Here is a 15,003-nt window from a genome sequence, read left to right as displayed (position 1 = left end):
GCCAGGAACACAAGACTGAGGGCTGCTCTGCGACCCTGAACAAGGCACCAACCTCTCTGGACTTCCACATCCCTGCCACAGGTGTGTCCCAGGCACACACTCAGCACTGGGGGACACCACAGCGGGTCGGGTTCTGCCAAGGAGAGCACTTTTGGCCTTGGGCCTAGCCCTGCAAGCTGGGGTGCTCAGGGAAGGTGATTATTAAACACTTCCACAGTGGAGCCTGGTACAAGACGTGCGAACCCTGCTAATGACCCAAATTCCCAAAGCCACCCTTGGAGAAAGGGGGAGGGGTGAGGTTAGGAGACAAATAGGATTCCCCATGAGTTACATGGAGCTACGAACAGGCACTGTACGAGCCCACGTGCCCCAGGACACTAACGACAGGTGCTGCACGAGCCCACGTGCCCTGGACACTAACGACAGGCACTGTACGAGCCCACGTGCCCCAGGACACTAGCGACAGGCACTGCACGAGCCCACGTGCCCCAGGACACTAGCGACAGGTGCTGCACGAGCCCACGTGCCCCAGGACACTAGCGACAGGTGCTGCACGAGCCCACGTGCCCCAGGACAGGGCGCAGCACCCCGCAGACTCCAGCATGTGTTGCTCTCACCAGCATTGTGACTGGCGGGCCACGGGCTGTGTGGCTCAGCTCCCCTGAGCTGGTAACAGCCACGGTGGCCACAACCTCCCACCTGTGTGCATGAACTTGACAGCCTGTGCCCTGGGCTGCTCCCGGCCAGTGCTGGAGCAGGCAACTGCATACGGACCGAGTGGAGACCCTGTCCTGCCACTCACGTGCTGAAGCCACAGCCCCAGGGTGACCAGATCTAGGCGCTTGCAAGGAAGCAGCGAAGGTTAAATGAGGTCATGACCCCACGGATCCCAAAGGTCTGGTGGCCCACAAGAAGCCAGGGCCAGGTAAGCAGCCGCTTGAGGGCCCCATATCCCACACGAGTGCCTCAGATCAAGTTCCGTCCCCACTTCTGATGCAGCTCCCTGCTAGTGCTCCTGGGAGGCAGCGGAAGACGGCCCAAGTGCTCAGGCCCCTGCCACCACGTGAGAGACCTGGGCGGACGGAGTTCCTGGCTCTTGGCTTTGGCCTGGCCCAGCCCTGGCTGTTCCAGCCACTTGGGGTGAATCAGCGGATGCGAGTCTGATCTTTTTCTCCCCCTCTCCCTCCATCCCTGTCTCTCTGCCTTTCAAATAAATAAATAAAACTTAAAAAACAAACAAGGGAGGAGGAAGAGCCACCAGAGAGCAGCTTCTCCGACAGCAGCAACACCACAGAGACGCGCTCCGGACAGCGGCCCTGCCGGCACCTGGGCCTCGGACTCCAGCCCTGAGAGCTGCACACGTCTGCGGGGCCAGCCACGCCCGTGTGGCCGACAGGGCAGCCTGCCCCGGGCCGAGCCAGCTCCGCGCCTCCTCCCGCTCCCCACCCCTCTCCGCATCACACAGTCTCCCAACAAGGTCCTTGCTCGCCCAGTGCCGTCTTGGTGCCGGCGTGTGCCACGGCGCCGCCCCTCGGGGCCTCAGCTTCCTGGTCTGTAAGATGGGGATGGACAGTGCGTCCCCTCTGAGGAGTCTCTGGACCTGAGGCCCGGGGGTGGCGCTGCGCAGTCCACAGGCCGGAGGCCAGGAGGCCGGAGCCCACCGCGCCGAGTTGACTGGCTGGCACGGGGGGGAATGAGAGTGACGAGGGCCCTGCGCTTCTGCAGTGGGACCATGGAGAACTGTGTCTCACACACACCCTGGGGGGCTGCGGCCATCGTGGGAGGCAAGAGGCACGGGAGGGGTGAGCCCCAGGGTGCCTTCGGGACAGGGAAGACCCGCAGAGAGCTCGGGGTCAGGGCCGCGCCTGGGCGAACAGGAGCAGAAGGCTGCAGTCTCCTTGGCAGTGTGTCTGCCCGGAGTCAGGGCGGGAGGGACGAGTGGGCGGGGTCCGCGAAGCCCCTCCTGGACAACCGGGTGGGGGCCGGGCCCTTCCCCAGCACAGCATGCAGTGTGGACGGCGGGCTGTAGAAGGCGCCAGACAGGAGGCTCCGCACTGAGCCAGGCGGCTCCTGCCAGGTGGTGCGAGAGGCAGGGCGAGAGGCGCTCAGGAAGAACTCGGTGGGACGTCACGTTCATGAGCACCTGGTGTGTAACCATCTCTGGAAACGGGTCTTTGCAGCTGCAGTCAAGTCCAGGAGAGGTCGAGGGCCCTCATCCAAGGACCACTGTGCCCAGGAGAGGGGAGGACACAGAGGCCAGAGGCCAACGCTGAAAGGATGCTTCTAGAAGCCAAGGGACACCAAGCACTGCTGGGCACAGGCAGGGGACAGCTGTACCTCAACCTCCACAAGGGAGGGCCACTTAGTCCGAGGCAATCCGGCACAGCTCCCCTGGGAAAGGGGCACCCTGCTGGGAGAGGGGCGGCACAGCTCTCCTGGGAGAGGAGCACACTGCTGGGGGGGGCACAGCCCTCCTGGGAGAGGAGCACACTGCTGGGGGGGGCACAGCCCTCCTGGGAGAGGAGTACACTGCTGGGGGGGAGGCACAGCTCCCCTGGGAGAGGGGCACACTGCTGGGAGAGGGGCGGCACAGCTCTCCTGGGAGAGGGGCACACTGCTGGGGGGCACAGCTTCCCTGGGAGAGGGGCACACTGCTGGGAGAGGGGCACACTGCTGAGGGGCACAGCTCTCCTGGGAGAGGGGCACACTGCTGGGGGGGGCACACTGCTGGGAGGGGGCGGCACAGCTCTCCGGGGAGAGGAGGACACTGCTGGGGGGGCACAGCTCTCCTGGGAGCGGGGCACACTGCTGGGGGGGCACAGCTCTCCTGGGAGAGGGGCACACTGCTGGGGGGGCACAGCTCTCCTGGGAGAGGGGCACACTGCTGGGGGGCATAGCCCTCCTGGGAGAGGGGCACACTGCTGGGGGGGGCACAGCTCTCCTGGGAGAGGGGCACACTGCTGGGGGAGGGGCACACTGCTGGGGGGCACAGCCCTCCTGGGAGAGGAGCACACTGCTGGGGGGGCACAGCTCTCCTGGGAGAGGGGCACACTGCTGGGGGAGGGGCACACTGCTGGGGGGGGCACAGCTCTCCTGGGAGAGGGGCACACTGCTGGGGGGGCGGCACACTGCTGGGGGGCACAGCTCTCCTGGGAGAGGAAAACACTGCTGGTGGGGGTGGCACAGCTCCCCTGGGAGAGGGGCACACTGCTGGGGGAGGGGCACACTGCTGGGGGGGCACAGCTCTCCTGGGAGAGGGGCACACTGCTGGGGGAGGGGCACACTGCTGGGGGGGCACAGCCCTCCTGGGAGAAGGGCACACTGCTGGGGGGGCACAGCTCCCCTGGGAGAGGGGCACACTGCTGGGGGGCACAGCCCTCCTGGGAGAGGGGCACACTGCTGGGGGGGGCACAGCTCCCCTGGGAGAGGAGCACACTGCTGGGGGGGCACAGCTCTCCTGGGAGAGGAGTACACTGCTTGGGGGGGGCACACTGCTGGGGGGGTACAGCTCTACTGGGAGAGGGGCACACTGCTGGGGGGGGGCACACTGCTGGGGGCAAGAAATCTGCAATGGAGGCAGCAGCAGGGCCACGCTGAAGGCTCCAGGGCAGGAAGCAGGGCAGGACTTGAGTCACACAGGAAGGAAGTCCTCACTCAAGTCTAACCCACTTCCCTCCTGCTGTACCCATGGTCTCAGTCGTCCAAGGAGACAAACCAGCTCCGTGAGAGGAGGCAGCGGGTCCTGGACTGTGGTCCTCCTGCATTTTGTCTCCTGAGGACTTGGCCGTGGGTGGGGCAGCCCAGTTCACTCCCCTACCCTGGAAACTGCACAGCAACAGCTCCCGCTTCCTCCCCGGGGCAGGTGCACCCCGAGGGCAGCTCACTTCTTCCCACCTCCCATCTAGAGAGAGCTGGGGGGCCCTGAGCCTCCACCCTGAGGGACCCCTCGCCAGGGTGGCCTGCTCTGCCCAGGTGGCAGCAGACCCGAGGGTCCCTCGTTGACTTTGGCCCACAGAGCCACTCGACGCACCAGCTAAACGCCATTGGAAGCACACAAAATCGTCAGGTGTTGGGAGAGGGTCCTTGAGACCCTCACGGTGCCTCTCTTTCGTCCCAGCTCTGGCCCTTCAGTAAACACAGCAGACGAGTAAATGTGGAGTTTTCCGTGGGCGTCCCTGCAGCAGGCAGGCCTCTCAGAGATGTGGGGTCCTGACCCTGAGAACTGTGACACGGAAGTGGGAATGAAGGTGGCAGGTGGAAGGGGCTCAGAGTCACAGAGAGATGGAGAGAGATGGAGAGAGAGGGAGAGAGACAGAGAGAGAGAGAGAGGGAGGGAGAGGGAGGCAGAGGGAGAGAGAGAGAGGCTGAAGTGGGCACACAGCTGGCTTTGAAGGCGGAGGAAGGGGCCACAGGCCAAGGAACGCAGCAGCCTCTGGGAGTAGGAAAAGGTCAGACACGGACTCCCCCTGGATGCCAGGGGAGGGGCACAGCCTGGGGCCCCTTGCTGCGGCCCAGTGAGGCCCCACTGGACGCCAGCCCTGGAGCTGCGAGGTAGGGCGTATGCTGGCCACTTGGCCAGAGACATGTTCACTGAGCACCTACTGCACGCCGGACACTGCCTGCTTGGCTGCCAGCATTTTCCGAGTGCCAGCTGTGTGCCTGGAAAGGAGCTGGCCCGTGGACGAGGAGGAGGCCCTGTTTCCAGTCGGGCTGAGGACGAAAGAGGCCACACGGGGAGGGGCCGGGGAGCAAAATAACACAGGCTGGGGGTGGGGGTGGGGGGCTAGGTGCGTCAGGCAGGGCAGGCCAGTTGGGAGGCTTGGCCGAAAAGAACCGTGAGAGAAGTAAGGCGGCCCCCAGGGAGGCCAAAGGGGGAATATTCTAGACACAGGAGATTCCAGGAGAAATGGACGCAATGGCCCCAAGGAAGGGTGGCGGCCCTGCCCAACCCCCAACCTGGCCCCCTGGGGTGACTGTCCCAGAAACAACCTCAGCCATCTTCACAATGGACCCATTTCACAGATGAGGGTGGAGCTGCCCAGGTGACCCCTGCTGCCACTGTCGCCTCCCTGCCCAGCAGGCTGGCTGGGTGCTGCGGCCGAGGGCAGTGGCTGGGTTCAGAGCAGGCTGTTTCTCCTCACGGGTTTCTGGTCTTCACCCCCAGAACGGCAGTGCCCCCCACCCTGGAGCAGATGAGGCACCCATATCTGCAAGGCGGGCACAGGGTGGATGAGAGCCCCCCGCCCCCTGGCCAGTATCTTGAGCCAAGAGCTCAAAGGAGTAGAAATCCCGACCTTGCCCCCGACCCTGACACGTGCCAAGCACTGCACACAGTTGGCCTCAGCAGGTACCGACTCCAGGGACCTTAGCATCCTTGGATTTTTATCTCTGCAGGGGATCCTGTGGTCGGCCTGTGTTTTTATCCCAATTAATCACCCAAATGACCGCGTGAGATCCTGCTATCATCCCCATTTTCCTGATGAGCAAACTGAGGCTCAGGAAAGCCACTTGCTCAAGGTCACCCAGAGAAAAAGCAGAGCTGGATTTAAACTCAAGCCTTTCCCACGTCGGTGGGCACTAAAAGCCAGATGCTGGCGAACCCACTTCAAGATTGCTGCTGTGTCCACACGCCCTGGAGAGCCGACTGTCTTGGGGGGACTCAACAGTTTAGAATTTAAATATATATATATATATATATATATATATATACCTATAGATATATAGATATATCTATATATTTATTTATAGATTTTATTTATTTATTCGACAGGCAGAGTTACAGACAGTGAGAGAGAGACAGAGAAAGGTCTTCCGTCTGTTGGTTCACCCCCAAAATGGCCGCAAAGGCAGGCGCTACGCCGATCCCAAGCCAGGAGCCAGGTGCCTCCTCCTGGTCTCCCATGTGGGTGCAGGGCCCAAGCACTTGGGCCATCCTGCACTGCCTTCCCGGGCCACAGCAGAGAGCTGGACTGGAAGAGGAGCAACCGGGACAGAACCGGCGCCCACACGGGATGCCGGCACCGCAGGTGGAGGATTAACCCAGTGAGCCACGGTGCTGGCCCCAGAACTTAAATATATTTTAAAGGAATACAAGTTGAGCCTCCCTAATTTGAAAATCTGAAACGTTCCCAAGTCCACAACTTTCTGAGTGCTGTCATGGTGCCACAGGCAGAAAATGCCACCCCATGAAACTTGGTTTCAAGCATAAGATTACTGAAAATGCTGCATAAAATTACCTCCAGGCTATGTGTATGAGGTGTACATAAAACATAAATGAACTCCGTGTTTAGGCTTGCGTCCCAACCCCGAGATAGCTCGGTACGAATATGCAAATACTCCAGAACCCGAAATCCGAAGCACTTCTGTTCCAAGCATTTTGGATAAAGGATTTTCAACTTGCATTTGTTTCAGCGTCGTAAATAAAAGCCTCTGCTCTCTGTCACACCTAGCAGGTGCTTGAACCACAACAGACATGAGGAAAAGGAACTCTCTGAGGCTCCAGGCGTGTTAGACCCTGCTGCCTCCCCGAGACCTCGAGCCTGAAACTAGCTTCCCGTGGTCGAAAGGGAGGAGTGGGGCGGTGTGCAGCTTACGCTAAGAAGCCTGTCCCACGCCAGTCTCCGCGCTGGCTCTTGGCTCCCGTTAAACAAGACCCTGGGAGGCTCCAGGAATCCCTGTTCCCCACGTGAGACGCCTGGACAGAGTTTCCCACTCCTTGCTTTGGCCTGGCTGATGCAGGGATCTGGCAATGGAGTGGTGATGGGGGCTTCGTCTGCCTCTCAAACAAACAAAGAGGGGCCTGCAGGTGCCACAAGTGAGTCGAAGATGCTCTAGTACCTGACTGAGGCTACGCCTGGGCGGAAGTGGACAGGTGACCCTTGTCACAGCCTGCAATCCGTTCCAAGTTTCAGTCTTGCTCCCCAGGCACACCTGGGCTGCTCCCTGGCTCAGGTGACCCCCTCACCTTGGGGAAATGCCTGGCGCCACCAAGCCCCCGATGTCCAAAATGGCCCGTGTGCCCCTCTAGCGTCTGGCCAGCCTCGTCTCCTGGGTTGGGGAGGGGGCGGCGACAGAGCACAGCCAGCTGCCCAGTTTCTGGGGCTCAGCACTTGCACCGACAACCTCTCAGCTAACCTGCGGCTGGCGGGGCTGCCAGTGCCCCTGCCCAGCGTTGCGAACGGGGCCCCACTCCCCCTACTCCACTCCGCATTGTACAGACTGTCGACTCCCGGGTGAGGGCGGCAGGAACCCAGCAGCCGGAGATCCAACTTGGGCTTACAAAAATCTCTAAGCGGGGAACCCCAAGTCCGAGGCAGTCGCACACAACAAATTCTCCCGTGGGCTTAGCATGAGCTGTGAGAGGCGGCAGGTCCTGAGGGGTGCCCAGGGAGGGGACCCCACCTGCCTTTGTTTTGTCGCCATCAACCCGTCCTTTTTCTACAAGCACTGCTTAATAGAGTGACACATTCGGTTTGGTGCCGTTGGATCCGGTCCCTAGAGAACGCAGCCCTCGGTCTGCAAGACTTCAGTGCCGCAACCAGGCTTCCCAAAGGCGCGGTCAGGGAGGAGTGACATGTCGTCCATTCCACCTGCCACCACTAGCTGATGCTGTTGGCGGTGCTGGAAAAGCACGGTGCGGGTGGGGTGGGGGCAGGGCCGATCCAGGCGGGGCGGCTTAGTCCTCCCACCATGTCCATCTGAAGGGAAGTGGCTTTTTTAGGAAAGCTGGAGCCAGAAAGGCTGTCCGAGAGGCTGTTTAGAAACCATATATGCAGAAGTATGCGTGCGCCCCTCCAAAATATCTTTGAGACAGAAGCCTTCTCCCATCTGGGCCCCGGCTCCAGGCGCCTGTGTGGGAGGGAGGCTCAGGCTACTGATGGTGGCAGTGAGACTCACTCTGATCCTTTAATCTCAACTTTTCAATAGCAGATGGGGTGCGGGGCCCTGATTCGCAGCCGGGAGCCACGTGCCCGCCCACCCCTTTCTCCCTGACACTGCCAGTGCCGGCTGATCTGGGGGAGTTTCCTGGCTTGGGCGGGGACACAAGGGCTGGGCACGAGGGTCTTCCTTCCCAGCACTGGGTCTGCAAGGTGACAACACCCATCGCAGTGGCAGTGGCAGTGGCAGTGGTCATGGCAGCAGCCACTGTTTACTGAGCATTTACTGTGTGTCAAATACGCAGCCAAAGACTTCACACTCCACCTCACCCGACCTTAGAGACGCTGGAGGCAAGGTGTGCTTTTTGCACTCAGAGAGGCAGAGCCAGTCGCCTAAGGCCACGAGATGGAGAGCAGCAGAGAGGATGCGAATTTCCATCCGTTGTGACAAAGTCCCCACAACCTGAGCGACACTCAAAGCCCCAGGAGGGCAGGGGTGGGCCAGTCCTGCCAGGCCCTGTGGCCCCGCTGGCAGGCAGCCCGTGTAGGTATTTGTGCGGCAGCAATACTGTGCCAGGCACTGTGCTTGTGTTCCCTGCACCTGCCGACCGGGGCACGTCACCGCCCACGTTACACATGGGGAGACTGAGGCTCACAGGAGTCACGTGTGACGCAGGAAGCAAAGTGGCAGCGCAGGGACAGGCCCGGCTCTGTGCCCCCTCGCCCTCTCTGTCCCCAAGGGTGGCGACCTGTGACTGTTCCCCGCAATGCAGGGGCCCGCCCCGCAGCCCAGGCCAGAGCAGGAGCAGCTCGCTCTCCCCAGTGCAACACCTCTGTGTGCATCCTTGTCTTTCCTGCCTGGAACCTCTCCGGCCACGGGGAGTAACGGCCCCTTCACTGCTCTTCAGTTTCCAGAACTCAAGTTTCTAATGTTCTGTCTGAACTCCTTTGATCTGCAGGTGAATCCTGCAGCTGGGGCCGGGGCGAGGAGCCCAGGGTCTGGGTTTCGGCTCCATCACTTCTCTCGGCTGCACATGTAGGGCAGAGGCTGGAACCTGCCTCCGAGGGTGTGCGTGTGGGGATCAGAGCACCCGTGTGCTGGAACCTGCCTCCGAGGGTATGCGTGTGGGGATCAGAGCACCCGTGTGCTGGAACCTGCCTCCGAGGGTGTGCGTGTGGGGATCAGAGCACCCGTGTGCGTGAGGGGCTGACGGCACTGCCTGACAACAGCCCCGGCGCGACAGCACCTCCTCCTCCACCACCGAATTCAGAGGCCTTCCTCCCCCGCTCCCGGAGGCATCTCTCTCGGCCGTGCCTCCGTGGAGCCTGCTCTCTGCTGTGTTCCGATCTGGACTCAAGCTGAGTCCCCGCAGGGCTTGGCACACGTCAAGTGCCCCGGGAACCCAGGCCGAGGGGGAGCGCCTGTGGGGGTGGGCGCCGTGCCAGGTGCAGCCTGAGCCGCCAGGGAGGCTGAGGTTTAGGGAGGTGCCCACGGGGAAAGGGCGGCAGGAAGAGATGGCCCCGGCAGCGGTGTGGCAGGAAGCAGAGGGACACCGCCTGCTGAAGCCAGCCGCTCAAGGGAAACCTGAGCACTAAGGCTCCCTTCAAACAGGCACAGGCACTTGTTATTAGGGAGGGACAAGTCCACCCCTCGGGCCAGTCACCTCAAATGTCCGCAACAGTCGGGGCTGGGCCAGGGCCAGGAGCCAAAACCTCCACCAGGTGTCCCGTGGGAGTGGCAAGAACGCAGGTACTTGTGCCCTCACCGCTGCTTCCGGCTCTGTGTCGGCAGGAGCTGGACCAGGAGCCAGGGCCAGGAATCCAACGCAGGCTCTGATGGGGGACGTGGGCATCCGAACCACTAGGCTACGGGCCCACTTTCAAGACCATCTTTTTTACTTATTTATTTGAAAATCAGAGTTAAAGAGAGGGAGGGAGTCAATCGATCTTTCCTCTGCTGGTTTACTCCCCAAATGTTTGTAACGGCCAGGGTTAGGCCAGGCTGAAGCCAGGAGCCAGGAGCTTCCTCTGGGTCTCCCATGTGGGTGGCAGGGGCCCAAATCCTTGGGCCATCTTCTGTTGCTTTCCCAGGCCATAGCAGAGAGCTGGATTGGAAGTGGAGCAGCCAGGACACGAAGCTGGCGCCCTTATGGGATGCAGGCATCGTTGGCAGTGACTTTACTCACTACGCCACAGCGCTGGCCCCGGGTCTTCCCTTTTTAATGGGTTAGAAACTTGTACGTTATCTTTCAGCGCTCCCACGGCTCCTGCTGAACTAACTGAGTGGAGGATAAGCATGCCGGAGGAGGCGGCGGCGGCAGAGACCAAGCAGACTTGCTTTTCCTGTCCCTGTGAAAGTGGTGTGGCCACTAGATGGCACTGGAACTAGTCGTTTGGGACAAGAACAAAACTAGACATTTAAGGCAGCTCTCTGCTTCCATCAACGTACAAAAATGGTTTGCAGATTTAAAAGCTTAGAAATTAGAACCACAAAGGTACTTAAAGAAATGCATATAACATGGAGAGTTTCAAAAAACAGGACACGAACTTTAGGAGCCATAAAACAAAGGTTTGGTAGATGCCCTACTTCCTGTCCACGTTTGTGGAATGCTGGCTATGCACCATACACAGGAGACACTAAAAGCAGAGTTAGGAAACAAAAGGGAAACTAAGGGAGATGATAGAAAACACGTTTGAGGACAGTGGTCGATAGCCATAATATACAAAGAGTGTCTACAGATCACTAAGAAAATAATTCAGTGACAGAAAAATAGGCTAAGGATGCAAGAGAATACATGTGAGTGGGCTGTAGTGCATAAGTAGGACGGCAGCCAATAAAGGGCTGCAACGTAAGACAGCCGGGTGGAGGACTTCTTGGCCCCTCTGACCCCTGACCCTAGGGGCATGACGCAGGATGGCTCCAGTGCATGCGTACCCCTCCCCGAGATTTCTTTCTCGTGCCTAGAACTACAGCACAGAACCAGGAAGCTACGCACTCAGGAGCACCCTCGACACCCGGCACTGGTGAGGGGCTCGGCACACGACAACACGGCCACACGACAGACTGCCAGACACGACAAACCAAATCCACTCAGGGTGGGCAGACACACAGATGAATACGGCAGCGGGTTCAACGTGAGCAATCGGCGACCGTTCTGGAGACGCACACGGGGAAGATCGGAACCGAAAGCCGCTTCTCCAGTGGGCGTCTTCCCTCCCTCCCACTTTGCTGTATTTCTGAAGCTCACAGTGAGCACGTGCTATTTTTACACTGGGGAAGAAAATGGAAAAAAAAAAAATAAAACAAACGCTTTCAAGCATTTCCTATTCCGTGGACTCAGTGACCCTGCTGTCCACACGGCTCGCCCAACGTCCCTGACGACAGAACCCCAGGCGGGCCGCAGCAGACGCTGCTGCAAACCTGCTGGGTGCTGCCCCGCACAGCACAGGGAGTCCTCTCGCAGGCCGGTGACCAGCTTCTAGGACTGTCCCTCTCCTAAGGCCACAGAAACCACAGCTCCGAGAGGCCAAGGTCACACAGCTCGAAGGCATCACACAGAGTGCCACCCAGGTGTGTCTGATGCCGCACCCCTGCAAGACGGAGAGCAAGGCGCACCTGCCGGGAGACGCCACACCCTGCGCCGCATCTGACAACGCCAGCGAAGGCAGCGGGACGCGCACAGGCCCACTCACCTCGCTCCCTCAGCTCCGCCGCGGGGCCGCCCGCCTGCCCGCTCGGCTCTCGCTCTTCCCTTTGTTTCCCCCTCTTTTCCTTTGACTGATCAACTCAGCTCGCAAGTTAGCTCTCTGAGCCTGGGTCGGTACCTAGGAACTCCACGAGCGCGATAAAGAAATCAGCCGTCACCGCCACGGAAGTCAGAGGGGTTTAAATCAAATCATCCCGCACAACAATGACATTAATTATGCTTTTAACACGTTTTACTGCTTTTTTTTCTCACTTCACGCCACATCTGTGTGAACAATATCCAAAAGATTTACGGGTTTCTTTCGTAATTACAGACATGCAGGCTGCACACTTATCAAAATACTTGCTGAGCAATCACGCCACAGCGCGCTCGCTGCCAAGGATCCGGGCTGGCAGAAGTCACTCAAAACGAAAATGTTGAATCAGGACTTGTGCGGCTTCAGGAGGCTGGGGTGGGGGGGGCATTTTGACAAATAATTTGCCTGTCAAGAAACAGCAAAACAAAGCCCGTGCCCGGCCACGATTTCAGGAGCGTTATTTTTGGGAGGGGTTGGGGCGGCGAGCAGGGAGGCTCGGAGCGCCAACAACACATCTGACATTTGGTTCTTGCGTCTGAGGATAAAATTTAATGAGAACAAAAATATGTCTTCCTAATTCCCCTAAGAAATCATTAAAACATTTTGTTATTCTTAAATGTCTCGAAAATGAATTAGAGGCCCTAAAGGGGCTGTTGGGCTGGTGCGGCTCCATCAGTTACGGCTCCTGGTTCTCCAACTCGGTGACAGCTGGGGACGTCCCCTCGCCCCTGCGTTCCTGGGGAGGATGGGCGGGGAATGAGAGGGGGGACGACCTCCCTGCTCCCAGGGTTTGGGGGGCAGGGCCAGAGGGGACGTAGCTCTTCTGGAAATCTCTGCCCCAGTTCGGGGCTCTCACGGCCCCTGGCTGGACCCCTGGCGGTTCCAACAGCCCTGCTCCAGAAGTACTGGGGTCCTCCAGAATCCCTGAAATGAAGCCCCATTTCTGCCGCTCCCATCTGTCTGCCTGTCTACACGCTAAGCACCAGACCCACGGGTGTTCCCGTGCCATGGCCAGTCGCCATCTGAGTGATGATGTGGTCACTTCTGCTGTCACATCCAGGCTCGTGGCTACATTCCCAGTGTCCAGTGAGGGCCAGGCACACAGCAAGCACTCAACAGTTGCTTTCTGAGTAAATAAACATGTGATAAGTAGAGGCCTATGGTAGAAAAAGCACCTCTTGGGGCCAGCGCTGTGGTATAGCGGGTAAAGCTGCTGCCTGCAGTGCCAGCATCCCATATGGGCGCCGGTTAGAGTCCCGGCTGCTCCACTTCCAATCCAGCTCTCTGCTGTGGCCTGGGAAAGCAGCAGAGGATGGCCCAAGTCCTTGGGCCCCTGCACCCATGTGGGAGACCCAGAGGAAGCTCCTGGCTCCTGGCTCCAGTTAGGCGCAGCTCTGGCCGTTGTGGCCAATTGGGGAGTGAACCAGCGGATGGAAGACCTCTCTCTCTCTTTCTCTCTCTCTCTCTTTGCCTCTCCTTCTCTCTCTGTGTAACTCTGACTTTCAAATAAATAAATATATCTTTTTAAAAAAAAGCATCTCTTGTCTTCAGTAACTTCTTTTCCTTTATGTTGCATTCAACAACAATTATTAGGTGCCTATTATATACAAATACACAAATCTAGTACCAGTCAATCCCAGTCTGGGAGCACCTCCTATCTCCTAGGGAAGCCCAACACATGTAAAAGGATGAGAGCAGCCAACAGTAAGCGCCTACTGTGTGCCGTGCCCCAGTCAGGTGAAGCGCGTTCTCATACCCAACACACGCACAAGGATGAGAGCAGCCAACAGTAAGCCCCTACTGTGTGCCATGCCCCAGTCAGGTGAAGTGGGTTCTCACATTCACAATTCATGGAAGAGGAGATGAATTAATCAGGCTATTGCCATGGTGTACGTGGTGCAGCAGGATGTGAACCGGGGTCTAGCACTGAGCCTGAAAGCACAAACCCATCTCAGGGCTGCCCTGGTGCTGCATCCACAGAACTATAGGGCTCCACAGAGGAGCCACGTGTGGGGACCCCCGGGAGGGTCATCCTCCAACTTGTCTCTGGGGCTATGAAACCCAAAGGACTGAAAAGGTTGGAAGGGGTGTTGAGCCCCACTGGGACCTCGCTGCCAGGAGCCTACATCCCATACAGGAGTGCTTCACCTGGGTCCTGAAACAGCTCCCTGCTAATGTGCCTGGGGAGGCGGTAGAGGATGGCCTGTGTGCCTGGGGCCTGCACCCACGTGGGAGACCAGGAAGGAGCTCCAGGTGTGCCTGGGGAGGCGGTGGAGGAGGGCCCGTGTGCCTGGGGCCTGCACCCACGTGGGAGACCAGGAAGGAGCTCCAGGCTCCTGGCTTAGGCTTGGCTCAGCCCTGGCTATTGTGGCCATTTGCTTAGTGAACCAGTGAACGGAAGATCGCTCTCTCTCTCATCACACTCTGCTCTTTAAATCAGCCAATCGATGGATCTTAAATAAACACTGAGAAATAAGAGGGGTGTGTTTTTCCAAGTTTTCCCCAGACCCTACTGATGAGAGTGGAGATGCTACAAGTAAAGAGGCTGCAGGGACAGTGCCACTCAACGGGGGTGACAATGACATTGACTGCAGATACAAGGACTGCCTGCACCCCGACCCCAGGGCCTCATCCTTGTGAGGGACACAGAGCCCATGGGGCTCAAAACAACTCCACGAGGACCACGGGGTGTCCCCGTCCCAAGAACAACAATCGCACGAACGACCCAGATATTGTACATGAGCGTCTGTTCTCCACGGCTAGGACGGGACCGCCTCTTCCTTCTCGTGCACTCCGGCCCCGAGCACCCCCAACAGCACCGATTCCGGCGGGTGTCTGGGTAGAGGGCACTGGCACAGTGGGGCCTCCTCCCAGACCCACGATTATTAAGCAAACAATGGGACCTCTCTGTGCTCCTGCTGCTGTGGCAGTGAGAAGGTGGCAGGGGATGGACAACTTCTAGAGAAGCAGCTTTGTATAGGCAAATGGCAAACTCACACCACATGTGCCAAGTGCGCAGGTGCACGGTGCACAGGCAGCACCCCTGCTCCGACAACGGCACCCCTGGCCCGCAGGGTCCCCCACCCGACTCCCAACAGTGTGGGCTGCTTTCATTTTTTTCAATTCACCTACCAGAAGACTAACCACTGTCGAGTGGACCACGGAGCACACGGACGACGTTCCAGCTCTACCCGTCTCCCTGCCACAGCACTGTCGCCTCCCCTCCCGCCAGCCCCGGTCATCTGCCTGTTGTCCGTGCGCTGACCTGCCACTCTGGACATCTCATGTCACTCAGCGTCACGTTTCCCAGCTCCCTCTGGTCGCAGCAGTCTCCTGGCTGAGT

General features: G+C 59.2%; 1 protein-coding gene across 1 annotated transcript in view; it reads right to left on the bottom strand.

Annotated features, from left to right (window-relative positions):
* CUX2 (cut like homeobox 2) overlaps nt 1-15,003 on the bottom strand; it is a 254,319-nt gene that overhangs the window by 41,134 nt on the left and 198,182 nt on the right.

The sequence above is a fragment of the Lepus europaeus genome, chromosome 23 (genome assembly GCF_033115175.1).
Source record: "Lepus europaeus isolate LE1 chromosome 23, mLepTim1.pri, whole genome shotgun sequence".
Taxonomy (NCBI): domain Eukaryota; kingdom Metazoa; phylum Chordata; class Mammalia; order Lagomorpha; family Leporidae; genus Lepus; species Lepus europaeus.
Note: the sequence above shows the minus strand (reverse complement) of the source record. Positions and strands in the feature narration are given on the sequence as shown.